Genomic DNA, 13,800 nt, shown 5'->3' on the forward strand with positions numbered 1-13,800 from the left:
TGGCGCTGACATGCGGTAATCATTTAAAAAAGGGACTTCAGGGTGATTGACATAAGAGCGCATGTGAAAGAAAAAACCAGGAAACACAATGAGTTAGTTTATCTCAGTTTAAGAGGGGCCATTTCGACAGCTGAATTAACTACTTCATGGTTGGGTATCATTCCGAGGCTGCTGCAGTGGAACACCAATAGAATCCTCGTGACCTTAATTGATTACAATCGCTTTCACTCAGCACCAGAAGATGTTGAATCGATCAGCAAGTGATTATCACACCCTGCAGGATATGGGCAGGAAAGAGTGGAAGCAGAGTTGCAGAGAGCCGGAATTGGAAACTAGTTCATCCTCTTGTTCCAGTTAGCTTAGTTTATGCCCAGCAAGGGACTGAGGTCACGCCCAGAAGTCAGTGCTGATAAGCACTGACTTTCACAGGGGCGTGGTGGAAGGAGCCACTGAATCTTTCAGGAACACTGAAATTGACATAACCTCAGAACAAGCCAAGGACATCCAGGTCGGGCTGTTTCTCCCTCACTTAGAATGTGAGTCTGTTTTGTTGCGTGATAAAAAGCACCTAGTCTATAGCTCCCTGACAGTGGAGGACTTTTGTCTTATTTCCTTCCAATCCCAGGTCAGTTTCCACATATTAAGATGAAGACGTGGAAGGTAAGGTTTGAAGCTAGCACGGCTGGAGCAGAGAGTCAGGAAATCAAATGGGTCTAAACAGAAACGGACAGTAGCTGAAGGAGGAATGAATCCAGCAACAAGAGGTGGGCAAACAAGGGAAAGACAAACCTGGAAAAGCCAGTCTCAAATACAAGTTGCAAATCTAGGTGCCACAGCAGATCAAAGTCTTGGGAACAGTAACAGACACAGAGGGAGGGATGAGTGAATTCTCCAGGGCCTGCTTCAACTGACTTTTTCTTCCTTTTCACGATTCTCGTGGGCGTTTCCTCTCGCAGTGTGCCTCTGGTTGCTGAGGGAGCCCCTGATAGCCTGCGTTGGCCCCAGGATGCTCCGTAAATATTTGTGGGGTGAATGACTCAATGAATTTAATTTCGGTTCAAATCCATCTAGAGACCAACAGATGTTCAGGGAAACTAAATTAATGTACTTCCCACTCCACATATATAAATTGACCGATGGTTCTAACAGGGGTGGAGACAGGGGTTGGAAGTGACTATTTATAAAAATCAAAGCTAAGTGAGACAGTTACAGAACCTTAGAAGTTGGGGAGTTTCCCAAACTCATTAGGTAGCCTCCAAATAATAATTGATTTGTAGCGTTTGCATCGGTTTCTTGCATACTGCCCAGTATTGCCATCTATTCCTTCCGGTACTGATACTTTTTTACCGTGTGCCTCTTTCTCTCCACTCTGCTAAGACAAGAGAATCTGTCTTCAATCACTCTGAGTTCAGGTACAAATATATATTAACTAATTCTCTTTTCTCTCTCTCGAAACACACACACACACCACATTCGCACAGAATGGGAAACTAGTATATTAGCTTTTTCATTAGATCTAATTTTTTCAGGAATTTTTCTTTTAACTTCTGGGAGCGAAAATAGGAGTTATTTTTAAGGCTGCAATAATAGGCTGTAATAAGAGGCCAGAAAAACAACCAGTAGACTCAAATAAAGGTACAAATTCATTTGGAAGAAAATACAAGTGTAATGAGATACCTGACACTACAAACATGACCTCAATAGCTGATCAAAAGCATTGTGCTTTCCAAATAATCAAGATGCAGTTTAATATAGTAGTAACTGCCCAGGTTACAAGATCAACTGTCACAGTCTGAATTTTCTTGAATTTATGTTTACAAGCTCTGAATATCTCTGCAGTACAAAAAGCTCGAGGAAACATACCTCACTTGAAGAGAGGAACTGACCAAATGCTTCTAGACTGATTTATTAACTGAACAGGCATCCAGGTTGAGTTTAAGTTATTCTTCTATGACTGTTTCTGCTACCAAAGCAAAATACAGGACAGAAGTGGTACAAAGATGCCAAAACTTGATTCCAATGGTCACACTCCAGTTAACATCATGGATTAAAACTCCTTATCTCATACCTATATCCTCTGGGGTATAATGTAAGCCAAAAAGAAGCATGGCACCTCCCAAAGGGGAAATTTTAAGATGAGTAGAAATATGCATGCAACACACACACAGATGCACACGTGCACATACATGTTCAGCACCATGTTTTTTATGAATATAAATACTCTTAAACGTTAGGTATTACTTGAAACTGCCTAGGTGTGCTCCAGACTGATTCATTAAAAACCTCTGGGATCTGATAGGATCTTCCGGAAAAAGGAAATGTCCCGAAGTACCACAGATATTAGTTGAACTAGGGGCCAGCCTACCCAGACCTGAGAATCCTCCAAGCCACCATTGTGGTGTGCTGCTGGCAATACCCATGGTGCTCTCAGGACCCTGGAGATCCCAGAGCAAAAACAAGAGGGAGGTCTGCTGTCTACTGGCCAGAAGGCCCACCCTGGGCTGCATAACTCTTACTATTCTTATTCAAAACTCAACAAAACTCAGGGAATCTGCATCTTGCCTGTTGCAAAGGCTCTCACATGAACACTCAGTTTCAGTCAATCCTGACCTCAGTGAAAACTCTGTGTCCAGTATACATCTGGAGAATGATACCATGACGACTGCCAATCACTCTCCCCTAGACTTTCCTCTACTCTCCCATATCATTTTCAATTCATAGATTACTAAACGCTGAGTCTAATGCTAATGGTTAATGCTAATTAGAATTAGTGTATACCATAACACACTGACATATTCAAAAGTAGACATGATGCCTGTATTCAAGTGTGTCAAAATTGCAAGAAGAGATAGTTCTTTCCATCGTATCATCATATAAGAATACACTCATAGCAACCCACCTACAGATGTCTTCAGATGTCTTGTCATCATAAATTCTTCCCTTTGGAAGCCTGGCGTGATGGCAACTCCTCCAACCTTCTGGAGAGAGATCGGGATACTATGTGCTGCCCTGGTACCACAACATAAGGCAGAATTTACTGCAGCAGGAAAAAAATAACCAGGGGTCTCAGAATGAAACCCTCATTCCAATGCTTCTTACTACTTATTTAAAAAAAAAAAATGAAAGCCTCAGGGAATCTGGATCTTGCCCATTGCAAAGGCTCACATAGAATATGATTGTACTAATATTGGTGCTGAGTTTGGGTGTCGTCTGTACGCAGAGGTGCAAAGGCTGTATGGAGTCTTAACCCCTCCATACTGGAAAGCTACACCTCCCTAAAATTAAAGCCAAGAAACCAGAGCAGAGGAGACAAGTAAATATCCCCTTTCCCCGTGGCACCTCCCGCCTAATGGGAATCGTAGTTAATGATCCGAATCGAAAGCGAAGTCTTGTTTTATGGAATGCTCACTCTTTGTTAAGCAAAGCTGTTTGGGTGAAGGACCATTCTATTGATTTAAAAATTGATTTCTTTTTTCCCCCTTCATATAACTAAAACATGGCTCACAAATCACAGCTCTTTTATTCTTCTGACTGCAGCCTAGGCTGAATCTCTCCCAACCTACTCATTCAGGGATGTCTGATGGAGGAAGTGGGAACATTTGGACAGAGATTGTTCAAAATTCTATTAAAGGTTTCAAGTGGCTTCCTTTGAACATTTGGTAATTTATATTTCGAGTCCCTTGGTGTAATTATTGTAATTATCATTAATCATCAACTTCCAGACCCAATCGAAATACAGAACACTGGAAAGGTCAAAGCAATGGAGAATTCTACTATCCTTCATAGAAGATAGGAGGCATTAACATTCTGAGGCTCCACTTGTGTGACAAAGATTGTAATGAAAACAGAAAATGGCACAAGATTAATGTTCTCATGATAAGAATCATCATAAGGAAAAAAGAAAGTGGAGCAAACTTAACCCTCTCCTGTCACAGAGGCAGGGTGATGAGCTGGGTTGAGGCTAAGGGGCCGGCTGTGGCAGTGTGGTCTGACCCTGCTGAAGGTGATCGTGTCTTCCTTCTTTTGTGGAGTAACAAAAGATAGGAAACCGAGGAGCATGGCAGGTCATGGTTGGATAATTCAGTGGACTCCTTCCCTAGATAACTATCTCCAGTTCAAATCACCCACTTGATCTTCAGACCCGCATCACAACTGTCTGCTAGAAATCCACCTGCATGTCCCAAACAGGACTCATCACCTCTTCCCTGAATAGAATCCATCTCCTGTGAACAAAATAGGATGATGCTCCACCAGCAAATTCTGGAGGCATACACACCAGTTTGGCCAACTATTATGTGATCCTGGGAAAGATACTTGCCTTTTCCATGCCATTTTCCTATTTGTAAAATGTGCTTAATAATACTACTCCAACGTGTTATTTTAAAGTGAGGCAATACACCTAAGTTGCTTAACCCATAGAAATGCTCAATAAATGTCAGCTATTTTTTTTTTTTACAATACAATCCCTTTATTATTATTATGAAGTCCATCCAGTTAAGCAGAAGAAGCTAAATCTGGGAATTATCCTATATTTCTCCATCTCTGTCACCCTTACACAAGCAGAATAGGACCAAATTCTTTCAGTTATAACCCCTTAACCCTCCTCAGATCTTTCCTTCTAATTTTCATTGCTTCTGCCTTCATTCAGACCCTCAGAACTCTTCCCCGTATGAACTTGATGACCATCTTCCTGCCTCTAGACTTGCCCCATTCTAAACCATCAGACACATTGGAGCCAAAATTCTCTTCAAAAGCATAAACATCACAATGCCCTTCTCCTGCTTCAATTCCATCAGCGGCTTTCCAGTCCACCTACTACAGCTCAATTTCTGTAGGAAAACATGTAAGGCCTCCCGTGACCCAGCCCCAGACTCTCTTCTTCCCATCCTCACTCCTTTTCAGCATTTCCACATTCCCCACGCTCAATTTCCTGAAATCCCAGCAGAGTCCTCAGTTTTTCTTGCCTCCAACCCTCATCAGTGCTACTCCCTCTCTCTGAAATCAACGTCCTTCTCTATCGGGTCAATCCCTTGTCATCCTTAAATGACTCAGCACAGGCTCCACTGCCTCTCAGAAGCTTTCCCTAAGCCCTCTTCTCCCTCAAGTAGCTTTAAATGTTCTTCATATGCCCTTAAAATATTCCTCTCTCAATATTTATGTTTTATTTTATTGTATGTAGGTCCCTGTCCCCTATTGGGCCATGAACTGGAAAACAGACACTGTTCTCTCAGCTCTGTGAAGCTGTTTCTTAGCCTTGTGTCTCATATATAGGAGAAGCACAATAAGTTTTCTTGAATAAATTCACACATCCTTCTTATCTCTCTTGCTATCTAAGAGTATAAATGAGATGGAAAGTGAAATAAAAGTCAAGTACTTCCTTTTTGTTTCTTATTCACCATTAAGATGGGACATGAGTTGAAAAAAAAATGAAATGCTAAATGGAAAATAAAGATTGTGGATTATCTAGGCATTTCCAAGATCATTCAGGTTCTTTGCATTGTTGATAGAAGACAATGTAGGGCCTGCTGAAATACACCAGCAGGCTAAAGATAATTGTGGAAATTTGCTACATTTTCCCCCTTAAATTGTCCCTGTATAATAGAAAAAGGAATAAGAGACACTATGAAGAAGAAAATTTTTAAAGCTAACTCTTTACAGGAGCAAGGATGCGGGAGCACTGTACTATACAGCTAGTTTTCTGGAAGTCCATTAAATGAGCCAGCAAGCAAAACCATAAAGAACAGTAACTCCACTTGGCCACACAAAGGTACAGAAGCTGAAGGAGTCCATTCCAATGCCCTGCAAAGGATGTGCTATGTTTGTCTCCTTGCTGGAGGCAAGCAGCTGCCCTGAGAGTGGTAAACGCCATAGCTGATCCCTCTGAAGAGTCCCTCGCTCCACCCTTACTGATGTGAGAGGATGACAGATTTCTCAGTAGGAGAGTGGTGGCTGGGTTCCACTCGGAGGGTTCCAGAGGGTTCCCTGGACACAGAGACCATTGGAGCTGTGCCAGTGGACAATTTCTGGGGTTGGGCTGACCAGGATGGCTGTTTACTCCTGGAGGCAGTGACGTTGGAGGAAAACTAGAGTCAAGAAAAGAAGCAAGGTTTGTAGCTGGAGGCCCACGGGGAAAAACAAGGTCAGAAGTGGAAAATAATAACATCAGGAGATGGGAGTGAGTGTGAAATGGGACAGAACGAGTGATGCAGGATGAAGGATGTGGATGAAGCAAGGGACTCACAGGGCAGACCTTCATGAGCTGCATCCTGTGCAGAGAGGGGGCCATTTGAGTTCCCAAAGGAGCTGGTCTTTTGAGGCAGAAGAAAATATTAAAGTTTACTTCAACCACCCATGTTCCACAACACCACAGCGGGGAAATGGAGAGAAATCAGTCATGAGCCTGGAGGGTAGAGTGACGTGGCCACAGAAAGAAAAGAGGAAAAAACTCAGTGCCTCAGAAGCTACATGATGAGCGCCCACACTGGGTCAGCAGCTTGAACAGCAACTATCCTGTCTTCATCTGAAGAGCCTATAGGCTCCTGATGAAACCCCTGTGAGGGGTTGCAGACAATTCCTCCCACCCTCTGCTCATCTCAGCTGTGATCTGGCTTTCCCCATCCTGTCTATCCCTTTCCTGCTGACACATTCTTCTGATGGTCTCTTTTGCTTTTTGTTTCATCTCTATAAGATGCTGCCTCTCAGCTCCCTTCCTCTGGGCTATGTGTTCCACAGCCCTCAGGCTTGATGAGAACTCCCGTGTGCTGCATCCAGACCATGCCTGGGGCAGAAAGGAATGTTTCCCCAAGCATGTGTTCATGTGTTAGGAGAGATGCTCATAACAATAAGAATTCTCAAGGTAACAAGACAAAACTACTCTTAGCTCTAGACAGAAATGACTTATGGTAGATAAAGAAAATCAAGTTCTGAGGAACGGTATGGTTTGCTAAGTGCCTATCTATGCAACTGGCACGTAAAAAGACTTTTGTGAAATACATTCCACTGTATGTTTGGTGCCAAACCCTACATGGAAATGAACTAACACTTCCAAAGAAGATGTAGGATGAGTTCCTAGGAACTTGAAAGTCCTGGGCATGAAAATGAGAGTCTTAGAGGAATGGGAGTTCCATTCATTCCTAATTGCAAATGATCCCTGGGGTTTTGATTGAAAGAAGAATATACACTTAGAAATAACAGGTTTGGCGCTAAGCAGGTTATATATCATTAGAATGGGAATTCCCTATTGAGCTCATCAAAACAACTTTAAAATAATTATAGAGGAACGCTCCCAGATTTAACTGTATAGCCATTACTGTGGAAGGAATTATGTATGACCACACCCCCGAAAAAAAAGAACAATAGAGTTAAAAAATATCCAATAATTTTAGATGAAAAACTACTGGAAAGGGAGTTGCAACAAATACTGAAGGCCTAATGGATGATATATAAGACAATATTGAGATAAGAAATACAAAACAATAAAAAATAGTTGTCATAAAGATTTGATGATCTGATATTCATGGCTAAAGCACTAGTTGAAATGTATACCTTATTGGTTATAAATAAGCCCATTAGAAGGAAGTATTAGTAAGTCTTATTCAATACTGTCTCAAAAGGGGGTATCCATTCCACCCCCACTTCTCTGGTGGCTACTAGAGGGGTTGACAGGGCAAGCACTAGTGGCTACTGGGAAGCATTCTGCCATCCCAGCAAACCCAGTGCTTTTAGTGCTGATTCCTGAGTTTTAACCAAACCAGAGAGATTGTGTCATCAGGTACTGAGTGCAGACAAGAAGATCATAACCCTGGAGCCATGTGAAATTCATATCCAACGTCAGCACTGCAGTCCAACAACCACATGATTTACATAAATATCCAGAAGATATTGTATGAGTAGAAAGAGTAGCGGAGCAACTTGGGGTGCAGGGGAGAAATAAAGCCATAGTTACTCACATAGTAGTTAACATGGATTCTTTTCTCTTTTTTTAATAAATTTATTTATTTTATTTATTTATTTTTGGCTGCGTTGGGTCGTCGTCGCTGCATGTGGGCTTTCTCTAGCTGCGGCGAGAGTGAGGGCTACTCTTCATTGCAGTTCGTGGGCTTCTCATTGCAGTGGCTTTTCTTGTTGCGGAGCATGGGCTCTAGGCACGCAGGCTTCAGTAGTTGTGGCACACGGGCTCAGTAGTTGTGGCACATGGGCTCAGTAGTTGTGGCTCACGGGCTCTAGAGCACAGGCTCAGTAGTTGAGGCACATGGGCTTAGATGCTCCGTGGCATGTGGGATCTTCCCAAACCAGGGCTTGAACCCATGTCCCCTGCATTGGCAGGTGGATTCTTAACCACTATGCCACCAGGGAAGCCCAAGAACATGGATTCTTACTGGGTTCAAATCCTAACCCCACCAATTACTAGCTAGGTGATATTGGGCAATTTATTTAACCTCTCTTTGCCTTGCAAATTCATTTGTAAAATAGGGATATTAATGGTCGATATCTCATAGGCTGTTGTGTGGATTAAATTAATTAACTCATGGAAAGCACTTAGGAGAATGTGGGGCACATAGCAACCTATGTGTCTGCTATCATTGCTACCCAGTACAGATCATACAGCTTAGAAATCTAAACATGAAGCAGAGGCTAACATGAAAGTCAGGTCATGGCAACATTAATTGAATCAACAACTAGTTTTGAGCGGCTGTTACATGTTGCGCCCTTTGCTAGGTACTTGGGATACTACAGTAAATACAGTGAGACTCTCTAAAGCAACCAGAGAAATTATGCATTTGTGTGGATACCTATCATCCTGAGGACAGAAAGACAGCTAGAGAGCATTTGAAAATTAAAGTTCTTCTTTCCTTTCCCTCCTCTCCTGGAAAATTTAATCCAAAAGCCATTAGGTGGGATCACCCATGCTGCCAGTCGGGGGGGTCCATAATTTCCCAGAGCTGGTGTTGGAGCCCTTGAGCATGAGAAAGGGAAGGTTCGAGAGGACAGTTGTCATGGGGTGTCGGAGTATGAGTGGGTGAGGAGAGCTTGCAGGTGAGGATGTCACAAACTGAACAGGGTGAGTAGGGCATGACAAACCGAGGGACTGATCAAAGGAGTGAATATACCAAGGCTGATGGGAACTAGATTCCTCAATAATGAAGAAGGAATTTACAAATAGAAAGAGGACACTAGAATAAACCATGTGGTATTGGATTAGAATTGGATGCAGCCATGTGAACGCAGATCTTCCATGCACATAGATAAATGTAGACATATAGACTGAGTCACCGTCAACATGATGGTCTATCACCCTTGAATACTTTAGTGTATATTTCCTTCAAACAAGGACATTCTCCTACTTAATCCAATCTGGAAGGATGGGTTTTCCTTCAGGTTTTAGGTGCCAGTGTAGCTGCCGCTGCCACCACAGCAATGCAGATCTGTGGCTGGAGCTAGCCTTGGAGCAGGCCCAAGAGAGACAAAAAAAAAACCCTGAAAAAACAGGAGGGAAAAAACAGATCTCCCCCACTCTCTCGGGCTGGCAGGACAGGAACCCCTGTTCCAGTCCTCTAGTTAGAAAGACTGGCTTCTCTCAGAGATTGTACTGCCTGCACCACTGCACAGCTCCTTATATGGCCTGCTCTTGGGTCAAAGCTGGAAATAAAGGAGTTGGTGAAGGAGGGCAACTCACAGCTACCTTAGCAGTTGGTCTTCATGTTTGACTTTCCTCCTCAATCCACCTGCTATTGTTTACATTTCTGTCCTTAGGCAGTTGATGTTGGTATTTCAGTCAGTCTTTAGTTGTGGTCGCTGGAAAAGGTAAATTTTAGGGGCCCTCCTCCAACTTGGTAGGCACCAGAAATCTCAGGGTTTTTTTCCTAAATCTGTCAACAACGAAGGCCAGCGTCCTAACTGTGCAATCAGAGCAGTCACGTGGAGCCCAGTTCTTAGAAGAGCCTTGGGTTAATGTTCTTTCGTTGCCATTTTGAAATTCTTGGTGATTTTATCTTTGAACCTGTATCAGCAAAGTTCAATGGGATAATGGAGCATGGGCATGAACATAGGCGATCCACACCATATGCTTGTGTACTACTCTTCCTTGCTGCCCCCTTTAGCATGTAGCATTCATGATGTTCCATGAGTGCACAATGCATGGGAGTCAGTGGGTCTCAGTGCAAGTAGAAGGTAAGTGTATTGTATCTTAACTAAGCAAGCAGGGGCACTGCCATCCCCAAGAAGCCATACTTTCTGTTAGGACCAGAACTTGCTTTGAACACAGAAAGAAGGTAACGGTGTTTTTTAAGAAACACAAATGACCAAGGAAAACTATTATATCCTTATTCATGTTACTTCCCTATTTCAGCCAACAATTTACACTGAAAATGATGACGTAGAAAAAAAGGAAGAGGTAAAAATTCCTTTCTAAAATAGTTCCTTTTCCTTTCAGTCCTTCCTTATTTATGAGGGGGCAAACTAGAGTGTATGGGTAGAATGTGAGCAAAGAAAGAAGTGAAACAAGAACAGTTGAGTTAGTTTCTACTGTTCTGGTAAGAACAAAATACACGTGCATATACGAACTGTGTAGTTCCAGTGATTCTGCATATAAGTTAAATGCCCTTACATTTGCATTTAAATTGTCATTGCACAATATAAAGATAAATTATTAGTAGGAATTTTACCATTTTAATTTTTTTAAACTTAGAACAACCTTAAATACCTAATAAAAACTACTATGACAGGGTTTCCCTGGTGACGCGGTGGTTGAGAGTCCGCCTGCCGATGCAGGGGACGCGGGTTCGTGCCCCGGTCCGGGAGGATCCCACATGCCACGGAGCGGCTGGGCCCGTGAGCCATGGCCACTGGGCCTGCGTGTCCGGAGCCTGTGCTCCACAACGGGAGAGGCCACAACAGTGAGAGGCCCGCGTACCGCAAAAAAAAAAAAAAAAAAAACTACCATGACAAGTCAAGAGATTGACCATAGAACAAAGGAAAAATCTTTGTATTTAGTTCTTTTAATGATGCTTCTTTCCTGATTTCTTAACAAGGGACCCTGCCTCTTCATTTTGTGCTGAAAAGTATGTAGCTATCCCTGTCTGTAACTTTTGGCCTGAATCCAAATCCAATTTTGGATTCTCCTCAGGAGCTCTCAGTTTATTTGTGATATGTTCCTCCCCAGTTCAACTAGCTCACAGCCTAATAACCAACCTTCCCCACCCCAAATCCTGCAATAGTGTTGCCCTGTGGGCTGAAATCCAGAACACCCTAGAGATTGAGACTAAGCACTGGACCTTCTAAATTTCCTTCAGGGGCAGGCAGTTCGACTTGTTGGTCACATTTTTTGTTTGTTTTATATCCTTGCAGGAATATGGCCAGTCCTGTTTGCCTAAGTATCAGAAGCAGTAAAATGCCTCAATAATCGTATCAGCACTAAATTAAATGGACTCTCAATCTACGCCATAATTTGCCATCATGGATTCCTCACAACGATCAGCAGAGTTGGAATCAGAAAACCTAGGCGTGGCATGCTGTTTAAGATTACATGTTTTCATGTGTAACACTGCAGTAGCCATACCAACTTCCAAGAATTTTTCTTGGAGTTATATGAAATTGCAAATAGCGGCGTATAGGAGTTGCTCAATAATGCATATATATTTGCACCTGGCTATGGGTCAATTTTGAATCACTGTCCAAGCAGCTTGGCCTGAATTTATTTTGAAGCTCTGTCACCTTCCTCAACCAAGAGACGATTTAAAAAGGAATGCAGCCATTGTAAATGCCTCGTGAAATAATGCATACTAGGATCTGAAGCTGCCTATGTGGCTTATTAGAACGATCAGACTCAAAAGAGGTGAAGATGTATCTTGAATTAATGTTTCCTTGCCCTTCTCTTCTTGGCTTTATCATTTTTTCTCAAAACTTCAAATCTGAGCATTTTCCTTTGTTCTTAGAAAACCATGGAAACTGATCAAATTCTGCCACACTCTTTTCAAAACTCTTCTGGCAGTTCGCTGTCATGCTTTTTTCCCCAGCTGATCAAATCAATGTACAGAATGTCTTAACTTATAAAATTCATAAAAAGAAATGGACTCACCTGCTGCTAAAATGATGACAACACTAGAGATGGCTATGATCAGAGCACAGTGATATTTCAGTGGCATAAAATTAAATGCTAAAATTATACTGGACCCTAGTTTATGGTCACATAAACTTAAAAAAAGATATTTTCCAAGAACCTTAGGCTTATCCTTTATTACGTATTTTTTAATTTGGTTCTATTAGATGCAATTAGGATACAAAACTAAACACATACAGACGTTCATAAGTTTGAACCCCTCTCATTCATAACTCTGATAGGTGTACCTGTTTTAGTTTATGATTCCTATAATTTTCTCTAGGACAGAAGAAAGACACACGAAGTGATGTGAGCTTCAAATAGGAAGGACAAGTGTTACCCAAGCAGGTGGACAATTTATATTTGCCATGTAAATGCAATTTTTTGCAGTTATGTCTCAATTATTTATGGTATTAAAGGACAGGGATAGCACAGATGAAAGAATCGTAGCATCTCAGGGTTGGAAGTGCTTAAAGGTCCTATAGTTCAATCATCATATGATGGTTAAGTTAATTCCATAGCCTTCTTCCTACACCAAGTAGACTTTCAGCATGTGCTTGAATATCTTTAGTGATGGCAAAAGGCTACCTCATTTCATACTTGAATAATTCCATTAGATTTTGGCTCAATCTAAAGGACAAATCTTTCTCTCTCTCCATAACTTCTACACCTATTCTTTGATAATGGAAAACAAGGACCACGCTTTTCAATCTTTGTATCTCTAGTGCTTGTGACAGTGCCCAACTGACACATAGTAGGATTTCATTCAGGTTTATTAAATAGAAATGAAATGCAGATCTAAAAATAGTGTCTGCCAGGCCATATTCTCTTCAGGCCTTGAAGAATTCCTCTTTAGTCATGACTTTGAACTTCCTTATCATCCCAATGCCTTCTCATTGAGCGACTTTTATTTGTCATCTCTTTCTAGTTATGTTGTCCCCAAAATAAAACACAATATCGCACATCTGTTCTTACAGGTACAGAGTATAGTGTACTGGCAACCCCATCAACCTAAAAACCACTCTTCAAATAACACAGCCCAGAATTAAAGTATCCTGTTCCAGCGGCTACCTCCTATAGAAAGACACTGATATTAAACCAAGTCCTTTATCAGAGGCTGCTGCTACAGGCCTATATTTTCCTGAATTATATTCATAGATTTAAAAAAATTATTTTGTTGACACGAGCACAAAACTTCAATGTAATCTTATTAAAGAATGGAAACATCTGGAGACAGTGAGCATCAGACCAGTTTGTGTTTGACCCTGACACTACTTTTTTTTTTTAATAAATTTATTTATTTTATTTATTTTTGGCTGCATTGGGTCTTCATTGCTGTGCGTGGGCTTCTCTCTAGTTGTGGCGAGGGGGGCTACTCTTCATTGCAGCGCATGGGTTTCTCATTGCGGTGGCTTCTCTTGTTCTGGAGCACTGGCTCTAGGTGCACGGGCTTCAGTAGTTGTGGCACACAGGCTCAGCAGTTGTGGCTCGTGGGCTCTCGAGCGCGGGCTCAGTAGTTGTGGTGCAAGGGCTTAGTTGCTCGGCAGCATGTGGGATGTTCCCGGACCAGGGCTTGAATCTGTGTCCCCTGCATTGGTAGGCGGATTCTTAACCACTGCGCCACCAGGGAAGTCCGATCCTGACACTACTTATTAATGGCTGTGTAATCTTTACAAAGACCTTTCACTTCTCTGAGTCTCACT

This window comes from Tursiops truncatus, chromosome 2 (assembly GCF_011762595.2).
Source record: "Tursiops truncatus isolate mTurTru1 chromosome 2, mTurTru1.mat.Y, whole genome shotgun sequence".
NCBI classification, from domain to species: Eukaryota; Metazoa; Chordata; class Mammalia; order Artiodactyla; family Delphinidae; genus Tursiops; species Tursiops truncatus.